The sequence below is a fragment of the Nerophis ophidion genome, linkage group LG12 (genome assembly GCF_033978795.1).
Source record: "Nerophis ophidion isolate RoL-2023_Sa linkage group LG12, RoL_Noph_v1.0, whole genome shotgun sequence".
NCBI classification, from domain to species: Eukaryota; Metazoa; Chordata; class Actinopteri; order Syngnathiformes; family Syngnathidae; genus Nerophis; species Nerophis ophidion.
The window spans coordinates 11,273,485-11,290,353 of record NC_084622.1 but is presented as its reverse complement, the minus strand read 5'-3'; the positions used below and the strand labels follow the sequence as shown (position 1 = coordinate 11,290,353).

The 16,869-nt window shown below is 38.6% G+C and overlaps 1 protein-coding gene across 3 annotated transcripts in view; it reads right to left on the bottom strand.

The window, feature by feature from the left end:
* Positions 1–16,869, bottom strand: part of grm3 (glutamate receptor, metabotropic 3) — a 300,806-nt gene that overhangs the window by 253,069 nt on the left and 30,868 nt on the right. The gene's annotated exons all lie outside the window — the stretch shown is intronic.

Sequence of the window (16,869 nt, the reverse complement as noted above, 5' to 3'; positions counted from 1 at the left end):
CATCATCTCATCCACCTCAGCATCATCCTCTCCTCCACCTCAGCATCATCCTCTCATCCACCTCAGCATCATCCTCTTCTCCACCTCAGCAGCATCATCCTCTCATCCACCTCAGCATCATCCTCTCATCCACCTCGGCATCATCCTCTTCTCCACCACAGCATCATCCTCTCATCTACCCCAGCATCATCCTTTTCTCCACCACAGCTTCATCTTCTCATCCACCCCAGCATCATCCTCTCATCCACCCCAGCATCATCTTCTCATCCACGCCAGCATCATCCTCTCATCCACCCCAGCATCATCCTCTCATCCACCGCAGCATCATCCTCTCATCCACCCCAGAATCCTCCTCTCCTCCACCTCAGCATCATCCTCTCATCCACCTCAGCATCATCCTCTCCTCCACCACAGCATCATCCTCTCATCCACCCCAGCATCATCCTCTCATCCACCTCAGCATCATCCTCTCATCTACCTCAGCATCATCATTTTCTCCACCTCAGCATAATCCTCTCATGCACCCAGCGTCATCCTCTCCTCCACCTCAGCATCATCCTCTCATCCATCTCAGCATCATCCTCTCATCCACCCCAGCATCATCCTCTCCTCCACCACAGCATCATCCTCTCATCCACCCCAGCATCATCCTCTCCTCCACCTCAGCAACATCCCTCAGGCGGTGCTGCGTAAAAAAGCGACATCAGTGTGTAAAAGGATATCACCACATCGGCTCAGGAACACTTCAGAAAACCACTGTCAGTAACTACAGTCTGTCCTTACATCTGTAAGTGCAAGTTAAAACTCTACTATGCAAAGTGAAAGCCATTTATCAACAACACCCAGAAACGTCGCCTGCTCCGCTGGGCCCGAGCTCATCTAAGATGGACTGATGCAAAGTGGAAAAGCGTTCTGTGGTCTGACGAGTCCGAATTTAAAAATATTTTTGGAGACTGTGGGTATTGTGTCCTCCGGACTAAGGAAGAAAATAACCAACATTGTTCTTAAACAACATCCTGTTTAAGAACAACATTTATCAATTACCTATTGCAATGAATTTAGGGATTTTACCATCTACGGTCTGTAATATCAACAAAAGTTTCAAAGAATCTGGAGAAATCACTGCACGTAAGTGAAGATATTATGGTCCTTCGACTCCTCAGGCGGTGCTGCATAAAAAACGCGACATCAGTGTGTAAAGGATATCACCACATGGGCTCAGGAACAATTCAGAAAACCACTGTCAGTAACTACAGTCTGTCCCTACATCTGTAAATGCAAGTTAAAACTCTACTATGCAAAGCGAAAGCCATTTATCAACAACACCCAGAAATGTCGCCTGCTTCACTGGGCCCGAGCTCATCTAAGATGGACCGATGCAAAGTGGAAAAGTGTTCTGTGGTCTGACGAGTCCAAATTTAAAAATATTTTTGGAAACTGTGGGTATTGTGTCCTCCAGACCAAAGAAGAAAAGAAGCATCTGGATTGTTCTAGGCGCAAAGTTGAAAAGGCAACATCTGTGATGGTATGGGGGTGCATTAGTGCCCGAGGCATGGGTAACTTACACATCTGTGAAGGCACCATTAAGGCTGAAAGGTACATACAGGTTTTGGAGCAACATATTTTGTCATCCAAGCAACTTTATCATGGACGCCCCTGCTTATTTCAGCAAGAAAAGTGTTACAACAGCGTGGCTTCGTAAAAAAAAGACTGTGGGTACTTTCCTGGCCTGCCCGCAGTCCAGAATTGTCTCCCATCGACAATGTGTGGCGCATTATGAAGCGTAAAATACGACAGCGGAGACCCCGGACTGTTGAACGACTGAAGCTCTTCATAAAACAAGAATGGGAATGAATTCCACTTTGAAGCCTTCAACAATTAATTTACTCAGTTCCCAAACGTGTTTTTAAAAGAAAAGGTGATGTAACACAGTGGTGAACATGCCCTTTCCCAACTACTTTGGCATGTGTTGCAGCCATGAAATTTTAAGTTGATTATTATTTGCAAAAAAAAACAAAGCTTATGAGTTTGAACATCAAATATTTTGTCTTTGTTGTGCATATAATTGAATATGGGTTGAAAAGGATTTGCAAATCATTGTATTCCGTTTATATTTACATCTAACACAATTTCCCAACTCATATGGAAATGGGGTTTGTATATAGTAGTATTCACAAAAAGTCTTCCACTTTAAGCAAGGTTGAGCGTGAGATCCCTCCTCCTGATGGCGTGCCCAAAAACGAGGCCGCATCCATCAGAGGAGTGTTTCATCAGCGGCGGCCGACGGCTGGCCTGTCAGCGGCGGAATTAGCCATCTGTGCATGACATCTATCAACTTAAATGTCATGTAATGACCCCGGGGGCCACGCTGCAGCATCAGTCAAACCACCGGCTGCTGTTTAATTCATGTTCACACCGCCGCCCCGACACCAGGAGGTGACGCAGGGTTGCCGGGGAGCGTTTAGGGGGACGGACATCGGCCTTGAGAAGTGGCTCCAATGTGGAACTAAAGCATTTTGTCTGTGTTGTCATGGCGACTCATGTTATGTTTATTTGATTCTGACCTTAAACACTAAAGTGTCGTGACCTCTGTGACGGTGATGTTTTCCTGTCCAATGCTCTTATTTTGTAATACCACTTCCTCTGTCTGCCACTGATTGGCAACCTGTTTCTGGTTGCCAATCAGGCTCATATGCCGGATTTTTCTTTATTGGACACAGCTGTCTCTGTCAAGCCGACTAGGAGTGACAAGGGTTGTATTTATCCATCCATTTTATACCGCTTGTCCCGTTCGGGATTGCTGGAGCCTATCTCAGCTACAATCAGGCAGAAGGCGGTGTACACCCTGGACAAGTCGCCACCTCATTGCAGTGTATTTATTGTATTATATTATATTATATATAAAGTAATATTGTATTATTCATATATTGTATATTATACATATAATATATATTATATTATTACTGTCTATTGTGAGCGAACTGTGGTGCTGAATTTCCCCCAGAGATCAATAAAGTACTTTCAATTCTATTTTTTTGTACGGTATACCAGTACTAGTATAGTATTGCGGTACTAGTGAATAAAAAATGGTACCATACTCTATTTGAAAAGTATCAGTTCGCCATATTTTTTTATATATTTTTTTACAGGCATTACATTGCTGGTTTTTACGAGCAGAGGAGCATGTTCGGCAGTGCACATGCACAGAGTACGTACAAGCAGACACAGTGTGTAGACAGAAAAGGGAGAACGGACGCATTTTGGCATAAAAACTAAAGAAAAAGTTCTTCTTAATTCTTAGTTCTCCCTCTAAATAACTAACCCTGGCCGTTGTGGCGACAAATTAAGTGTGTTTTTCACAAGTAGCATTATCACTGGAGGACGAGGAATAGCTAAATATGCTTCAGGACACACCATAGGAGGATACAATAGCTCACCGGCGTCATAATGTAAACAAACGTTATGGGTGGATCTACACTTAACATCCACTGTAATAATACCAAGTACAGGAGCGTATCTAGTCGATACTATTATGTTTATATCGATAATTTTTTAGTATCACAAAATCTATTTTGGTTTTGAAAAATGTATATTATGTTAATGAACACAGGAAATACGTTCCTGGACATAGGATGACTTTGAATATGACCAATGTATGATCCTCTAAGTACTTGGTATCAGATCGATAACCAAATGTGTGGTCCTTGGCCCTGTACTCTTCAGCATCTACATGCTGCCGCTAGGTGACGTCATACGCAAATACGGTATTAGCTTTCACTGTTATGCTGATGACACCCAACTTTACATGCCCCTAAAGCTGACCAACACGCCGGACTGTAGTCAGTTGGAAGCGTGTCTTAATGAAATTAAACAATGGATGTCCGCTAACTTTTTGCAACTTAATGCCAAAAAAACGGAAATGCTGATTATCGGTCCTGCTAGACACCGACCTCTATTTAATAATACAACTTTAACATTTGACAACCAAATAATAAAACAAGGTGACTCTGTAAAAAATCTGGGTATTATCTTCGACCCAACTCTCTCCTTTGAGTCACACATTAAAAGCGTTACTAAAACGGCCTTCTTTCATCTCCGTAATATCGCTAAAATTCGCTCCATTTTGTCCACTAAAGACGCCGAGATCATTATCCATGCGTTTGTTACGTCTCGTCTCGATTACTGTAACGTATTATTTTCGGGTCTCCCCATGTCTAGCATTAAAAGATTACAGTTGGTACAAAATGCGGCTGCTAGACTTTTGACAAGAACAAGAAAGTTTGATCACATTACGCCTGTACTGGCTCACCTGCACTGGCTTCCTGTGCACTTAAGATGTGACTTTAAGGTTTTACTACTTACGTATAAAATACTACACGGTCTAGCTCCAGCCTATCTTGCCGATTGTATTGTACCGTATGTCCCGGCAAGAAATCTGCGTTCAAAAGACTCCGGCTTATTAGTGATTCCTAGAGCTCAAAAAAAGTCTGCGGGCTATAGAGCGTTTTCCGTTCGGGCTCCAGTACTCTGGAATGCCCTCCCGGTAACAGTTCGAGATGCTACCTCAGTAGAAGCATTTAAGTCTCATCTTAAAACTCATTTGTATACTCTAGCCTTTAAATAGACCTCCTTTTTAGACCAGTTGATCTGCCGCTTCTTTTCTTTCTCCTATGTCCCCCCCTCCCTTGTGGAGGGGGTCCGGTCCGATGACCATGGATGAAGTACTGACTGTCCAGAGTCGAGACCCAGGATGGACCGCTCGTCGGGACCCAGGATGGACCGCTCGCCTGTATCGGTTGGGGACATCTCTACGCTGCTGATCCGCTTGAGATGGTTTCCTGTGGACGGGACTCTCACTGCTGTCTTGGAGCCACTATGGATTGAACTTTCACAGTATCATGTTAGACCCGCTCGACATCCATTGCTTTCGGTCCCCTAGAGGGGGGGGGTTGCCCACATCTGAGGTCCTCTCCAAGGTTTCTCATAGTCAGCATTGTCGCTGGCGTCCCACTGAATGTGAATTCTCCCTGCCCACTGGGTGTGAGTTTTCCTTGCCCTTTTGTGGGTTCTTCCGAGGATGTTGTAGTCGTAATGATTTGTGCAGTCCTTTGAGACATTTGTGATTTGGGGCTATATAAATAAACATTAATTGATTGATTGATCATCCAAAACTAATATAAAGTATCAAAGAATAGAAGAATAAGTGATTATTACATTTTAACAGAAGTGTAGATAGAACGTGTTAAAAGTGAAAATAAGCAGATATTAACAGGAAATGAACAAGTAGATTGATAATCCATTTTTACAGTTTGTCCCTCATAACATAGAATAATAGGTGTATAAATGACACAATATGTTACTGCAGACTAATTAGGATCCTTTGTTTTTTTACTTAATACTAAAAGACAAGTTGTCTAGTATGTTCACTATTTTATTTAAGGACTAAATTACAATAATAAACTCATATTTTTGGTCCACTTTATTTGGAAAAGTATGGAAATACATTTTGGTACCGGTACCAAAATATCGGTATGGAAACAACCCTGATCGTGGCTAAGGGTTTGTTTTATTTACTCAACAATTTCTTGTGAGACAATACAATGTTAAAGTGGAACTGCACTTTTTATTTTTACCTATTGTTCACAATAATTATGACAAATGTTTTTTTTATGCATTCATCTCATAAATAAAAGTCTGTTTGCAATGGGATTAAGGGCAGGTCTAGAAATAACCAATCCTAATAGCGCCAACAATACTTCTTTTGACCTAAATATTAACGAAGTATTAGTGATATTGTTATTATAAGTGCTAACGCAGACCAACTACAAACCATGTTTCCATATGAGTTGGGAAATTGTGTTAGATGTAAATATAAACGGAATACAATGATTTGCAAATCATATTCAACCCATGTTCAGTTGAATATGCTACAAAGACAACATATTTGATGTTTAAACTGATAAACATCTTTTTGTTTTTGCAAATAATCATTAACTTTAGAATTTGATGCCAGCAACACGTGACAAAGAAGTTGGGAAAGGTGGCAAAAAATACTGATAAAGTTGAGGAATGCTCATCAAACACTTATTTGGAACATCATACAGGTGTGCAGGCTAATTGAGAAAAGGTGGGTGCCATGATTGGGTATAAAAGCAGCTTCCATGAAATGCTAACTAATTCACAAACAAGGATGGGGCGAGGGTCACCACTTTGTAAGCAAATTGTCGAACGGTTGTAGAACATTTCTCAACGAGCTATTGCAAGGAATTTAGGGATTTTACCATCTACGGTCTGCAAAATCATCCAAAGGTTCAGGGAATCTGGAGTAATCACTGCACGTAAGCGATGATATTACGGGCTTTTGACCCCTCAGGCGGTACTGCATCAAAAACAGACATCAGTGTGTAAAGGATAACACCACATGGGCTCAGGAACACTTCATAAAACCAGTGTCAGTAACTACAGTTGGTCGCTACATCTTTAAGTGCAAGTTAAAACTCTACTATGCAAAGCCACACCCATTTATCAACAATATACTGAAACGCCGCCGGCTTCGCTGGGCCCGAGCTCATCTAAGATGGACTGATGCAAAGTGGAAAAGTGTTCTGTCGTCTGACGAGTCCACATTTCAAATTATATTTGGAAGCTGTGGACGTGGTGTCCTCTGGAACAAAGAGGAAAATAAACATCCGGATTGTTAAAGGCGCAAAGTTCAAAAGCCAGCATCTGTGATGGTATGGGGGTGTATTAGTTCCCAAGGCATGGGTAACTTACACATCTGTGAAGGCACCATTAATGCTGAAAGGTCCATACAGGTTTTGGAAAAACATATGTTGTCATCCAAGCAACGTTATCATGGACGCACCTGCTTATTTCAGCAAGACAATGCCAAGCCATGTGTTACAACAGCATGGTTTCGTGGTCAAAGAGTGAGGGTACGTTCCTGGTCCGCCTGCAGTCCAGACCTGTCTCCCATGGAAAATGTGTGGCGCATTATGAAGCGCAAACTACGACAGCGGAGACCCCGGACTGTTGAACGACTGAAGCTCTACATAAAACAAGAATGGGAAAGAATTCCACTTTCAAAGCTTCAACAATTAGTTTCCTCAGTTCCCAAACGTTTATTGAGTGTTGTTAAAAGAAAAGGTGATGTAACACAGTGGTGAACATGCCCTTTCCCAACTACTTTGGCACATGTTGCAGCCATGAAATTCTAAGTTAATTATTATTTGCAAAAAAAAAAAAAAGTTTATGAGTTTGAACATCAAATATGTTGTTTTTGTAGCATATTCAACTGAACATGGGTTGAAAATGATTTGCAAATCATTGTATTCCGTTTATATTTACATCTAACACAATTTCCCAACTCATATGGAAACGGGGTTTGTATTATTTGTATTCAATTTGTGTACATTTTCCATTTTTTTCCCCTCATCATGTTACGATTTTTTGCTCTTATTTTCTTACATTTTTCGCTGCAACATGTTGTGGGGCAGCAACTTTTAAAAAGGTTTCTGTGTTTATAAAGTTAAAGTACCAATGATTGTCACACACACACTAGGTGTGGTGAAATTATTCACTGCATTTGACCCATCACCCTTGATCACCCCCTGGGAGGTGAGGGGAGCAGTGAGCAGCAGTGGTGGCAGCGCCCGGGAATAATTTTTGGTTGGAACGGTTTGAATGGCATGAAAAATGTGGGAGTTGTGGAACTTTGAAGAATGTCTCATCGTTTCACCCAAAATTTGGGAATTTCGTGAATAGTGGGAATTTTATCGATAATAATTGATAACAGCAAACTTAAATGGTCTGGATGAGTTGAAATAGTTGGTATTTGAATTTTGCAAATCGGAGAAAATCTTGAAGTAGTATCATGTTGAAATGAGAAACGTTATTACGGAATTCCTGGAATTTCGAAAAAAAACTGGGAATTTTTCCAGTTCAAAAAACAAGTTTGCTTTTTTGTCCTGATTAAGAGGAATGTTTTGACGGTGGAGCAGTTGAAATGTGTTGAAAAATGTGCAAGGAGTAGTCGACAGAAAAAAGGGTGGAAATAGGGCTTAGGAAAAGCAGGAATTCTGGAAAATCCTGGAAATTCTTTGAACTTGGAAAAATGATAGTTTAAATTTCCAAGATGGTGGAATTTGGTGAAGGTGCAATAGTTTGTATTGGTTGAAAAATGTGGAAATGGTGAAAGTTTTAAAAATGGCCAATTCATTTTGAATGGGAAAAATGTCCCAGACAACCTGAAATTTTGGGAAATCTGGGAATTTTTTGAATTTTTCAAGGAAAAGCCGGCAATTCCCGAATAGGCTGAACAGTTTATAGTTGAAATGGTTTTAATCGCATGAAAAATGTGGGAGTTGTGGAGCTCTGAATAATGTCCCATTCATTTCAAAAGGGAATTTCACCCAAAATTTGGGAATTTCGTGAAAAGTTGGAATTTTATTGAAAATGGTAACAAACTTGAATGAGTTGAAATGGGTGGTGTTGGAATATTTTGAATCTGTGGAGGAATATCGAGGTAATATGTTGATTTGAGAAATGGTATTACGGAATTTTCTGGAATTTTGGGAAAACTGGGAATTTTTCCAGGTCAAAAAACATATTGGTCTTTTGTCCTGATTAAGAGGGAATGTTTTGACAGTGGAATGGTTGAAATGTGTTGGAAAATGTGTTAGGAGTAGTCCCCAGAAAAGGGGTTGAAATAGGGATTAGGAAAAGCAGGAATTCTGGAAAATCCTGGAATTTCTTTGAACTTGGAATAATTATAGTTTAAATTTCCAGGATGGTGGAATGTGTTGAAGGTGGAATGGTTTGTATCGGTTAAAAAATGTGGAAATGGTTAAAGTTTGAAAAATGGCCAATTCATTTTGAATGGGAAAACATGTCCCGAAAACCTAGAATTCTGGGAAAATTGACATTTTTAGGAATTTTTCAAGGGAAAGCCGGCAATTCTGAATAGGCTGAACAGTTTAAAGTTGGAACGCTGTGAATCGCATGAAAAATGTGGGAGTTGTGTAACTTTGAAGAATGTCCCATTTATTTCAATGGGAATTTCACCCAAAATTTGGAAATTTGTAAAAACCGGGAATTTTATTGAAAATGGTTACAAACTTGAATGGTCTGAATGAGTTGAAATGGTTGGTGTTGGAATATTTCAAATCGGTAGAGAAACCTTGAAGTAGTAACATGTTGAATTGAGAAATGTTATTACAGAATTCCTGGAATTTCGAAAAAAAAAACCTGGGAATTTTTCAGTTCAAAAAACGACTTATTTTTTTTCCTGATTAAAAGGAATGTTTTGATGGTGGAACGGTTGAAATGCGTTGGAAAAGTGTGGAAGGAGTAGTCGCCAGAAAAACAAGAGGAAATAGAGCTTTGGAAAAGCAGGAATTCTGGAAAATCCTGGAATTTCTTTCTACTTGAATGAATGATAGTTTGAATTTTCAGGATGGTGAAATATGTTGAAGGTGGAATGGTTTGTATCGGTTGAAAAATGTGGAAATGGCTGAAAGTTTGAAAAATGGTCAATTCATTTTGAATGGGAAAAATGTCCCAGACAACCTGAAATTTTGGGAAATCCGAGAATTTTTGAATTTTTCAAAGGAAAAGATGGCGATTCCCGAATAGGCTGAAAAGTTTAAAGTTGGAACGCTTTGAATCCGCATGAAAAAAATGTGGGGAGTTCGGTGGAACTTTGAAGAATGTCCCATTGATTTCAATGGGAATTTCACCCAAAATGTGGGAATTTCGTGAAAAGCGGGAATTTTAGTGAAAATGGTAACAAACTTGAATGGTCTGAATGAGTTAAAATGGTTGGTGTGGAATTTTTCAAATCGGTGGAGAAACCTTGAAGTAGTAACTCGTTGAATGAGAAATGTTATCAATCAATCAATCAATCAATGTTTACTTATATAGCCCTAAATCACTAGTGTCTCAAGGGCTGCACAAACCACCACGACATCCTCGGTAGGCCCACATAAGGGCAAGGAAAACTCACACCCAGTGGGACATCGGTGACAATAATGATCCAGTGGGACGTCGGTGACAATAATGACTATGAGAACCTAGAGAGGAGGAAAGCAATGGATGTCGAGCGGGTCTAACATGATACTGTGAAAAGTTCAATCCACAATGGATCCAACACAGTCGCGAGAGTCCAGTCCAAAGCGGATCCAACACAGCAGCGAGAGTCCCGTTCACAGCGAAGCCAGCAGGAAACCATCCCAAGCGGAGGCGGATCAGCAGCGCAGAGATGTCCCCAGCCGATACACAGGCAAGCAGTACATGGCCACCGGATCGGACTGGACCCCCTCCACAGGGGAGAGTGGGACATTGAAGAAAAAAAAAAGAAACAGCAGATCAACTGGTCTAAAAAGGGAGTCTATTTAAAGGCTACAGTATACAAATGAGTTTTAAGGTGAGACTTAAATGCTTCTACTGAGGTGGCATCTCGAACTGTTACCGGGAGGGCATTCCAGAGTACTGGAGCCCGAACGGAAAACGCTCTATAGCCCGCAGACTTTTTTTGGGCTTTGGGAATCACTAACAAGCCGGAGTCCTTTGAACGCAGATTTCTTGCCGGGACATATGGTACAATACAATCGGCAAGATAGGATGGAGCTAGACCGTGTAGTATTTTATACGTAAGTAGTAAAACCTTAAAGTCACATCTTAAGTGCACAGGAAGCCAGTGCAGGTGAGCCAGTACAGGCGTAATGTGATCAAACTTTCTTGTTCTTGTCAAAAGTCTAGCAGCCGCATTTTGTACCAACTGTAATCTTTTAATGCTAGACATGGGGAGACCCGAAAATAATACGTTACAGTAGTCGAGGCGAGACGTAACAAACGCATGGATAATGATCTCAGCGTCTTTAGTGGACAGAATGGAGCGAATTTTAGCGATATTACGGAGATGAAAGAAGGCCGTTTTAGTAACGCATTTAATGTGTGCCTCAAAGGAGAGAGTTGGGTCGAAGACAATACCCAGATTCTTTACCGTGTCGCCTTGTTTAATTGTTTGGTTGTCAAATGTTAGAGTTGTATTATTAAATAGAGTTCGGTGTCTAGCAGGACCGATAATCAGCATTTCCGTTTTTTTGGCGTTGAGTTATTGCGGAATTCCTGGAATTTCTGAAAAACTGGGAATTTTTTCCAGTTCATGAAACTACTTTGTGTTTTTTTTCCTGATTAAGAGGAATGTTTTGATGGTGGAACGGTTGAAATGTGTTGAAAAATGTGGAAGGAGTAGTCGCCAGAAAAAAGGGTGGAAATAGGGCTTTGGAAAAGCAGGAATTCTGGAAAATCCTGGAATTTCTTTAAACTTGGAAAAATGATAGTTTGAATTTCCAGAATGGTGAAATATGTTGAAGGTGGAATCGTGTGAATAGTTTGAAAAATGTGGAAATGTCACCCTCTAGCTTAAAGAACTACTCACCCCCAAATCCTCCACACATCTCCACTCTGGAGAGGTTAACCTCCTTCTACCTCCGAGGAAAAAACTAACAACAATGGGAGATCGGCCTTTATGGTCTGCCGCACCCAGTCTGTGGAACGCTCTCCCTGACCACCTGTGGGTGCCACAGACCGTGAAAGCTTTTAAAAAGGCTTAGATTTTTTTTATTTTTTTTTAAAAAGCATTTTCCTAATATATATATATATATATATATATACGCATACTATCTATCCATCCATTTTCTACCGCTTCTCCCTTTTTTTTAGGTGGGGAGTTTGCGGGGGGTGCTGGAGCCTATCATTGCTGCATTCAGGCGGAAAAGCATACTAGTTCGAGCAATTTGGCTGTTCTAGTTTTTATTTTATTTTTTTAATACACTGTAGCACTTTGAGGTTGTTTACTCAATGTAAAGTGCTTTTTGCAAATAAAATATATTATTATTATATTACTAAAGATGAAAAAATGGCCAATTTATTTTGAATGGGAAAAATGTTCCCGTAAAACCGGGGATTCTGGGAAATCTGGGAATTTTCGGAATTTGCCAAGGAAAGGCTGCGATTCCCGATTAGGCTGAACAGTTTTAAGTTGGAAGGGTTTGAATCGGGTGAAAAATGTGGAAGGTAGAGCGCGCCGAAATCTGGAGAAGAAGAAGAATAAGTTGAACTTGATGAATTTTGTTGTAGAAAACCAAATGTGAGAATGTTTAGGAGCATTCACACAATTAAAACGAGTTAATGACTAAAAACAAGTAAATAGCTTGAAAAACTAGGCAACTCCCTAGAAATTAAACGTCAACTTTTCGGCAAGGGGTAAGTCATTTGCACAAACTCCACCGGCAAAACCCCCGATTCCTCACGCAAGAAACGGTGCGTGTTGATTTCAGTTCTCATAATTGCTCATCCCTAATCCTGACCCAGTTCTGCACCCTTTGGTCCAATTAGTATCATGGCGGCCTGACAACATACGGGAGCTCTCAGACGACGGTCTGGCTCAGCTGTCGCCTCGCCTGCTTGACAAACCGCCGACGTCTCAAGACTTATTTACCTGACAGATGACGACACACACACACATGAACACGTACACGTACACACACACGGACCATGATTCTCTCCTTCAGTTCATCATTTATTCAAGAGAATGATCTCTCAGAGACGTTGCGGGCGTACATCCCACTGGCCTTTCCTCCTCGCCTCATCCACTGAGTGAATGTCTGCCTATGAATGGCTGTGAATGTAGAGGAGGGGGTGTGGCGGTGCGGTACTAAACCTCTATATATGTGTGTGGGTTCTTGTATTTCTACCATTTTTGAGACATCAAGAAAGAAAAGCAGCTTCCATGTGAGGAAGTGTGAATAAGTGATGACATAAATCATGGTCCCAATAACACTGCATCTAATAGAGAATGTCTCATTTGTGGTGATATCCATCGAAATGAGGGTGGTCCCAAAAAAAAGACGGATTTTTCAAGTCGATTTTAAAAGTGCTCCCCCTCTGGTCAATATATGAAATAACAAGTGTGTGTAAGAAATTGAAATGCGGCCCCTTTGGTCTAAATTTATTTAACAAATAAAATAAATATGTATATAAAGTGGGGCAAAAAAGTATTTAGTCAGCCACCGATTGTGCAAGTTCTCCCACTTAAAATGATGACAGAGGTCTGTCATTTTCATCATATGTACACTTCAACTGTGAGAGACGGAATGTGAAAAAAAAATCCAGGAATTCACATTGTAGGAATTTTAAAGAATTTATTTGTAAATTATGGTGGAAAATAAGTATTTGGTCAACCATTCAAAGCTCTCACTGATGGAAGGAGGTTTTGGCTCAAAACCTCACAATACATGGCCCCATTCATTCTTTCCTTAACACGGATCAATCGTCCTGTCCCCCTAGCAGAAAAACAGCCCCAAAGCATGATGTTTCCACCCCCATGCTTCACAATAGGTGTGGTGTTCTTGGGATGCAACTCAGTATTCTTCTTCCTCCAAACATGACGAGTTGAGTTTATACCAAAAAGTTCTATTTTGGTTTCATCTGACCACATGACATTCTCCCAACCCTCTGCTGTATCATCCATGTATCCATTTTGGTATAAACTCAACTCGTCGTGTTTGGAGGAAGAAGAATACTGAGTTGCATCCCAAGAGCACCACACCTACTGTGAAGCATGGGGGTGGAAACATCATGCTTTGGGGCTGTTTTTTCTGCTAAGGGGACAGGACGATTGATCCGTGTTAAGGAAAGAATGAATGGGGCCATGTATCGTGAGATTTTGAGCCAAAACCTCCTTCCATCAGTGAGAGCTTTGAATGGTTGACCAAATACTTATTTTCCACCATAATTTACGAATAAATTCTTAAAAATTCCTACAATGTGAATTCCTGGATTTTTTTTTTCACATTCCGGCTCTCACAGTTGAAGTGTACCTATGATGAAAATTACAGACCTCTGTCATCATTTTAAGTGGGAGAACTTGCACAATCGGTGGCTTACTAAATACTTTTTTGCCCCACTGTATATAGAGACATACTGTAATAACAATGAAGATTGAAAACCAATTACCAACAAAAATAAAATAAAATAAAATAAAATAAAAAATAAATAAAATCAGTCGACTTCTTTCTTATACAATTGGGAACAGTTTCTCATATTCTTTCTGGTTCTGTGATATTGCAATATTTTCTCGTAAAAGTATTACTTTTTAATGCAAAACATTGACATTTGTCGTATAAAATTCTGAGTTTTATCACAACACTGCCAATGTTTTGTTGTTTTCATTAAATAGTGACATTTTTTGGGGAAAAATTATGACTTTTCATAATTTTTCCAAGTATAATTCCAATTATTATTATAATATTGCCAAAATGTTAGTTTTCTTTAAAATTTGTGACTTGAGTAAAATTATGACTCTTTTCATAAAATTGACAAAACGTTAAGATTTTCTTGTAAAATTGCGACTGTTATTGAGTAAAATTCCAACTTTCGTCGTAATATTGCACAAATGTTCTGTTTTTCTTGTAACATTTTGACTTGCATTGAGTAAAATTACGACTTATAACACTGCCAAATTCTAAGTTTTTCTTGTAAAAATGTGACCTTTTCTTGTGAAATTCAAACTCATTTTTTCATAACAAGCTTTTTTATATTTGCATGGTATGTATATATTATTAATGTTGTAAATAAAAATGTTTAAACATCTAGAAAAGGGTGGTCCTAAAGAGGTAGGCATTTTTTTCCCGTAGGTCTCAAGGTCAGAATTACAAGAATTTGTGTGTGTACCTTTGTTGAGACATCAAGAAGGAAAAGTAGCTTCCATATGAGGAGGTGTAAATAAGTGATGACATAAATCATGGTCCCAATAACACTGCATCTAATATAGAATGTCTCATTTGTGGTGAAATCTATTAAAATGAGGGGGGTCCCAAAAAAAGACCAATTTTTAAAGTTGACTGTGTGTTGGTTTTAAAAGTGCTCCCCTCTGGTCAACATATGAAATAACAAGTGTGTGTAAGAAATTGAAATGCGCCCCCTTTGGCCCAAATGTATTTAAAAAATAAAATAAATATGTATATAACATGTAATAACATATGTAATAACAATGAAGATTGAATACCAATTACTAACAAAAATTAAATAAAATAAATTAAAAAAATAACTAAAAGCAGTCGACTTCTTTCTCATAAAATTGGGAGCAGTTTCCCATATTCTTTCTGTTTATGTAATATTGCAATATTTTCTCGTAAAAATACTACTTTGTAATGCAAAACAGTGACGTTTGTCGTAAAAAATTCTGACTTTTATCACAACGTTGCCAATGTTTTTGTTGTTCTTGTAAAATTGTGAAATTATTTTAGTATAATTATGCCTTTTGTCATTATTTTGCTAAGTAGGATTCTGATTATTATTATAATGTTGCCAAAATGTTAAAGTTTTAACATTTTTGAAGCAGTCTTTTTCTCACAATGTGTCGACTTCTTTCTTATAAAGTTGGGAACAATACTTCATATTCTTTCTGTTTCTGCAATATTTTCTACAAAAATTATTACTTTTTAATGCAACATGGTGACATTTGTCATATAAAATTCTGACTTTTATCACAACATAGCAACTTTTTTCATAATATTGCACAAATGTTCAGTTTTTCTTATAATATTTTGACTTGCATTGAGTAAAATTACGACTTACAACACTGCCAAAATTCCAAGTTTTTCTGGTAAAATTGTCACCTTTTTCTTGTGAAATTCCAACTAATTTTTCACAACAAGCTTTTTTATATGTGCATAGTATGTATATATTATTAATGTTATAAATGCAAATATTTATATATCTAAAAAAGGGCGGTCTTAATTAGGTGGGCCTTTTTTTCCGTAGGTCTCAAGAAAGTCAGAAATACAAGAATGTGTGTGTGTGTGTGTGTGTGTGTGTGTGTGTGTACCCTTGTTGAGACGTCAAGAAGGAAAAGTAACTTCCATATGAGGAGGTGTGAATAAGTGATGACATAAATCATGGTCCCAATAACACTGCATCTAATAGAGAATGTCTCATTTGCACCCCTGTTGGTGACATCTATCAAAATGAGGGTGGTCCCAAAAAGGAGGGATTTTTCAAGTTGACTTTGGGTTGGTTTTAAAAGTGTTCCCCCTCTGGTCAACATATGAAACAACAAGTGTGTGTAAGAAATTGAAATGCGCCCCCTTTGGCTATAATTAATTAAAAAAAATATATATATATACATACATCTATATAGAGACATACTGTAATAACTTCACGTAAATAATGAAAATTAAAAAACAATTACCAAAAAAAAAAAAATTACTACAAGCAGTCTTTTTCTGACAATGTGTCGACTTCTTTCTTTTAAAAAAGGGAACAATTTCTCATATTCTGTTTCTGTAAGATTGCAATATTTTCTCGTAAAATTATTACTTTTTAATGTAAAATTATAACATTTTAATGCAAAACGGTGACATTTGTCATAAAAGTCAGAATTTTCTAACAATATTGCCAATGTTTTTGTTGTTCTTGTAAAATAGTGACATTTTTTGGAGTAAAATGATGACTTTTGTCATAATTATGCCAAGTAAAATTCCGATTATTATTATAATATTGCCAACATTTTAAGTTTTCTTATAAAATTCTGACTTTTGTCGAGTAATATGACTGTTTTCATAAAATTGCTAACATTTTAAGCTTTTCTCGTAAAATTATTTAGTAAAATTCCAACTTTTGTCATAATAGTGCACACATGTTCAGTTTTTCTTGTAACATTTTGACTTGCGTTGAGTAAAATGATGACTTATAACTGCCAAAATTTTAAGCTTTTCTTGTAAAATTGTGACATTTTTCTTCTGAGATTCTAACTCATTTTTCACAACAAGCTTTTTTCATATTGGCATAGTATGTATATATTAT